This window comes from Carlito syrichta, unplaced genomic scaffold, assembly GCF_000164805.1.
Source record: "Carlito syrichta isolate Samal-C Ts95f unplaced genomic scaffold, Tarsius_syrichta-2.0.1 Scaffold303365, whole genome shotgun sequence".
NCBI lineage: Eukaryota > Metazoa > Chordata > Mammalia > Primates > Tarsiidae > Carlito > Carlito syrichta.
Genome location: NW_007247461.1, coordinates 216,198 through 222,197, shown reverse-complemented (window position 1 = coordinate 222,197; position 6,000 = coordinate 216,198). Strand labels below are relative to the sequence as shown.

The 6,000-nt window shown below is 48.0% G+C and overlaps 1 non-coding gene across 1 annotated transcript in view; it reads left to right on the top strand.

Annotated features, from left to right (window-relative positions):
- The first annotated feature begins 3,956 nt into the window (after nucleotides 1–3,956).
- Nucleotides 3,957–6,000, top strand: part of LOC103260851 — a 74,417-nt gene continuing 72,373 nt past the window's right edge. Inside the window, exon 1 of the transcript XR_002481980.1 lies at nucleotides 3,957–4,060. This is a non-coding gene — a transcript (uncharacterized LOC103260851). The remainder of the gene's footprint in view (nucleotides 4,061–6,000) is intronic.

The window sequence follows — 6,000 nt, the reverse complement described above, 5'->3', positions numbered from 1 at the left end:
GAAGTGGGTGTGTACGGTACAACACAGACACCCCCTTGAGTCTAATTGGGAAAATGCAGAGAGAAATGAAATTATGGAGGCAAACAGTAGTTCATGTCAAAAGAAAAAGGACCCAGGGGTTTTAGTGGACTAAGTTCAGCTCTTGATTTGGTCAACAAATGTTCAGTAATTGTCTGCTCTGTGGCAGAAATTATCCTAGGAAATGAGGTACAAAATTGATGAGATTTGGCCCTGCTCATGAGGAGGTCACAGTTGTGTTAGGGGGACAGGTTTATATCAGATAATTAAAGTATATTGTGATAACTGGAGTGTAGTGAGGAAGGACATAGGTACCTGATTCAGCCTGGGACAAACCCAGGAAAGATTTTACAAAAGAGGGAATGGTTGAGTGGGGTCTTAAAGGATGAATAGGAGATTGAAGAGAAGGTAAGGAAGAACAGAAATTCTAAGGAGTAGCTGGATAAAGAATCAGGTGGAGGCATGAAAAAACAAGGTCTATTCAGAGATTTCCCAGATTTTCACTCTTCCTGAGGGAGGGGGAGGTAAGCAGTGACAAAAGGCAGAGTCTAGAAAGGTGGGCTGGTGTGTGGGGACAGTTGGAACCAGGGATCTGGGTATGGATTAGGCTGCCCAGAGAAGTGTGTCGGGGGAGAAGAGAACTAAGCCAGGATCCTTGCAAACAGCAACCTCAAAAATGTAAGGGAGAAAGAACCATCTGTGAGGAGAGAAGAGAACCAGGCCTGGGGTATGAGAGTGAGGTACAGGGTATGATGAGCCTGGCAAATCTGCTGCCCCGAAGAGCAGGAAAGTTTGGTGCAGGAAGTCCATGTTGAATGGGGCAGCTGAGAGCCAGATACCTTGATTTCTCTATTGCTCATATACTTCCTTTTTAAGCCTTGGATTTTCCCCAAACTGTCTACTTAGAGGGTCTGCAGCAAGTCATTTTGACAGGAATTAAGGGTCTGCACATAGTAGGCAAAGAATAATTTCAGTTTCACGATCATCTCTGTCAGCATTTGTTGCTGCCATTCCCATCTGCAGTGGCATCTCAGTGTTATTTCCTCACTCTCCAGCAGGCAGGCAAGCTTTTGCAATTGTAAATTGGATCTTGGCACATCTTAGCTTAAAAATCCTTCAGGATAATGCAGAACCATGCTGTGCCCCATGTGGTGTGGCCCTGTAGCTGCTTGGGCTGGTCCCACACCCTCTTCCTGGCTTCCTAGGTCGGGCCACCTAGCCTCCTCCAGGTCTTCTTGCTGGTCAGACTTTCTGCAGAGTCTTGAGTGTGTCCCACTTCTCCAGGCCACACCTCTATAACTCCTGCCTAGCCTCAGTTCCCTATCCCATTGTCAGCAAACGTTCAAGTAATTTTGTGGACATTTTCATGTCCCTGCCTGTCCTGCCACCTGTGGTCACCACAGATCTGTGTTGATGCGTGTTTAACCCCCCACGCCCCAATGGCTGGGCTGGCCCTGCTTTCTCCTCTGGTTCCTGGCTGGCCTCTGCCATCATTCAGGTCCACCTGTCTTCTCAAGTTTTGTCAATGCCCCCTCCTCTGTGAATCCCTGAAGTAGCTACACAGCATTGCACAGATCACTTTATGTCCTTACTTAGGTTGGGTGCACATTTTTAGGATTTTTAATGCTTAGACATCGTAGAGTCTGGCAGCCATGAAGTACAATTCTTCCCTAGCTCCTGGAAATTCCCTTATAGGTACAGGGAGTACAATAACAGTATCTATCCCTGGCCAGCTTTGTGGGCATGAGGTTCTTAACAATCACACAGGGCCCTGTGCTCAGAAGGGCTCCTCACTGGGTTTAATGCTATGCTGTTACCATCTTGAAATTCTTAGTATTTGAACAAGAGCTCTACACATCATGTAGCTGGCCCTATACCTGCCTCTCGAGGCACTGTGAGAAACCATAAAAGGATGTGTGACATCTGTATCTCTAGGGCCTGGCACCTGGTGATACTTTCAGTAGGGTCACCTGTCATCATTTTAGTCTTGCTCAACCACAACCATGGTCAATAATTCACTCTTCTGTTTGCTTAGCTTCATTGACTAAGCGCTGTGGTCAGAAGCATTGATCAACTGCTGAAAACCCTTCTACAGCTGCTCCTCACCCATGCCGGGTTTCCAGTCCTGGCCAGTCTTCAGATTCACTGCTGGAGCTTGTTAAAAATAGATGGCTGCAACCCACCAGGCCCACTGAACCAGACTCTTCAGGGTTGAGCCTGTGAGGCTGTGTGTTTAGCAAGTTCCTGGTGGCTCTGACATCTTCATCGATGCTGTGATGGGTGTGACAGAGCTTAGGAACCTCCATCCTGGGTGATAGAACCTGTACCCCTTGCTGTGGCATTTGGTATCCTTTCCATCTGGCCCTGGCCTACTCTGCTAACTTCATTTCCAACATGTACCTTAACCCTACATCAAAGTGCTGCCTCTCCCTGATGGCCTGGAGGGTCCCTTCACTCCTGTAATACCTGAGGGGTCGCGAAGCCCTATCCTGTTTAACAGATTAACTGAACATGTTATTCCTTACTTTCATGCCCACCATCACCATTTTTCTTTACCTCCATGCACATGCCATGTTGCACCATGATTTTTCTCTGCAGCCTGAGCTGGGGAGCTCACCTCTGTACCCTTAGTTAGCAGTGTAATACACAGATGGTGCTGAATTCCTGCATGTTCACGACAGCACCCAGAGGGCACATTCTCTGTGCATGTGTCTGCTGGTTTCCCTGCAACCCTGAGCATACAGTTGGTGCTCAGCAGAGCCTCACTGCTTGGTTCAGCCTGGCTGGTTCATAGCACAAGTATCCACCATGCGTGCTCACTTTGCAGCTGGCAAACCGTGTGCCTTCACAGCACTCGGTGCTCACTTTGCCCTTGTAGGCTCCTGCAGCTGTGGGTCGATCCTCGCTGTGTGGGAACACAGGCTCTCCTACCTGGAGAGCCTTTCCTCCTAGGAGCCTTTAGCACAACAGTCATTCTAGAAGGTCCTGCATGTGCTGTATGAAAAAGACTTGGTGCAATTGACACCTTTCTGTATGTAGTAAATGCTCTGTCCACCAGTCTCTTCCCTTCAAGAAATGACCAATTATCAAACTTGGACTCCTGAGCTTTTTCAAACCAACTCCCAGTCATTCCACCTAGAGATTTTGTTGTGTTTTCCCCAAGATCTGTTGGGTTTAAATCTTTTTCCTCAACGTTAGTTTAATCTTTCTTTTCAACATTCACTAAAGGCAGCTGGTAACCATGCCAAATGGATTATTTCCTTTTGACTGAATACTCACTTATGCTGTATGTTTTTTGTGGGCTTTAATGGCTAACACCTGAGCCATCAAAGAGAGCATTGGATCTGTCTGGAAGGTGCTTTCCTGAGTACCTACTGTGTGCTCTGCCTAAAGGGGGACACTCAGACATAGCAGTTCAAGGCGATGTGCCATTCTGATTTTCAGAGGTCTTTAGTCTCCTAACTCACAGGATAATAATGATACCCAACATCTTCATTTACACAGTGCTTCATGTGCTGTGATCCTCAGCAGCCCTGCAGGGAAGTTATGAAAGCCATTGGATAGATAATGGAGCAAACCAAGGATGGTTTTCAGATCCTGTGTGTTATGGCCCCATTGGTATATTTTGCCTAGTGGGCAGAGATCGGGATCAAATTGGCCACTTCCTTGGAGCTCCTTGGACGTGCTTGGAAAACCCTTTCTTCTTCTTGGATGTCCTTTCCAGGTTGGAAGAGGGTGGCTGCTGATGTCTAGAAATTTCCAAATTCCTTGGAGGACCCAAGCTCAGTGGAGAAGTCACGCTTGAGAAGTTGGAGGGCAGCCAAGAGCACCCGCCCTCCCTGCTCTGCACTTCATTTCAGCTGTTTATGGTGCCGGGTGCTTTCTGAGTCCTGGGGAATGCTCCATGCTTCTTGTAACCTCCTTTCTCTCCTCTGTCTCTTTCCCAGGCACATCTCTCTAACGCTTCCTGCCACCTTCCGAGGCAGGAACAGCACCCGGACAGACTACGAGTACCAGCATTCCAATTTGTATGCCATATCAGGTATGTGGGGCCACTGCTGCAGGCCAGCTTTGGAGTCTGTGTCCTGAGCCTGTGTCCTCCTTCTACACATTCTCTGTCTTCTAATGGGACCTGTCTTACCTCTCCTCTTCCCTGCGAGGGGCCTGCTCCCTGCAGTGACCAGGCCTTTCCTTTCCTTTGTGTCACCACAGCACTTAGAGAAGGGCCAGAGACTCAGCATGCTTTGAAACTAATGATGAAAAACAGTGTGTGGATCTCACAAGCTTGAAGAGAGGTTTCCAGAGAATACTCACCACATTGTTCACCTGGCAGACCCTGGGCAGGTTTCCCATGGGGCCTTGAGAGCAACACCGAACTGAGCTAGGTTGGCTTGCCCTCCTGTGTCCAAGTGTGTCCTCACCTCTCATTTCTCACCGCCAGGTTTGTGGCCAGAGGGTACATTGGCGGTCTCTCCCCTCACACCCCTGGATTATGCATCTGTGGTTTCTGAACTCGGCCTTGAAATTGATAGCGTTACCTTGGCAGGAACTTCATCAGTCCTAGTTTTCCTTTACACCTTCATCCAGGGAGGGAAAATCTACAAGCCTTATTACAGAATTGAGATTCATTAGGTGCTTGGCAGTGCAGGTGACTCGCTAAGAGTCAAGGAAACCCACAAACTCGCCTCCGATTATCCTGGGCCACCAGTCAGGGGTGTTTGTGTATAAGGGGAAAGTGGCAAATCAGTGCCACTTACCAGCACACATCCTTAATGGTGAGTGACATTTTGAACACAGCAACATGGCATTCATTCATGTACCATAATGAATCGGTTATTTAAAAGGTAATCTTTTTTCTAAAAATTGCAACTACAGGTTACTAAATAGATGAAATAGAACAATAGCATAATCCTTGTCAGTATTAGTTTTTCTCATTATGATCACTCCCTAATAGGTTTGGAAGTATAAGCAAAAGCCAGTTCCATTTCGGGGTGACTCTCCTGCTGGGAAGGGGAGAAACCAGGATGTTCTTAAGCCCCCATCCCTGGCTCCTCTCCAGGAGCCAGCCTCTCCAAGGGGAGAGGGAACGTGTTTGTCTAAGAAAAGCATGTCCAAGGAGAATTTCTTTTGTGCTGCAGCTATTTCAGCAGAGTCGACAAGGAGCATAACAAGTGTGGAAAGATGACCTATTTTATAGAAAAGCTGAATATTTCCCCAGATGCTTAGTGGCATAGTGGTGCAAAACAGGCCTTGAAATCCAGCAGGGCGACCCTGTTCATAATGCACGCAAGGCAAACTCCAGCAAAACAGATGACTTTTTCCCTGCAACTCGCAAATCTTTTTCCAGCCACAGTGTTCGGCTACACCCACCTTACCTGTGTTCTCTGATGGCTTTCTCAGCTGTTGGCGTTTCTGTAGAAAAGAGCCCACAGAGCAAAATCTCCTCTGGTTTGGCAGGAATGTTGCTGTCTGCCTCTGGACCACTGCTTCCTCGCCCTGCAGCTTTGATGAGGTGTTGTCTGGGTTCATTTCAGCTGTTAGTTTAGCAATACCAAGGTAACAGCCTCAAGACACAGGGGAAGCCATTTAGAAACTTCCTGTTACATTTATGTAAGTGGCAGTCAGCTGGATTTTATCTTCCAAACAGAGGTAGTTGAGGCTGCAGCCCATGGCAGCAGGCAGCTCAGGCCTCCTCAGTGGCTGCTGGCACCAAATTGCTCTGCCAGGGTCCAGAACTGCTTTGCTGTGATGCTGCCAGAACTATCCCGCAAGACCCGTAGGCTCCATAAGGCCTGCAAACTCAGCACTGGGCAACTATGGTGCAACTGGGAAGCCTGCCCGCCCACCCGCTGGCAGCCTGCCTCAAGTAGTTCTGGCTAAAAGGAAGCAGAGACCACCCCCCTCACCCCCACATGAACAGTATTTGGCACTGAGTGGCCCATCTCGATTTGGTATTGTGAAGTTAGGATTTCTAATGGTTTA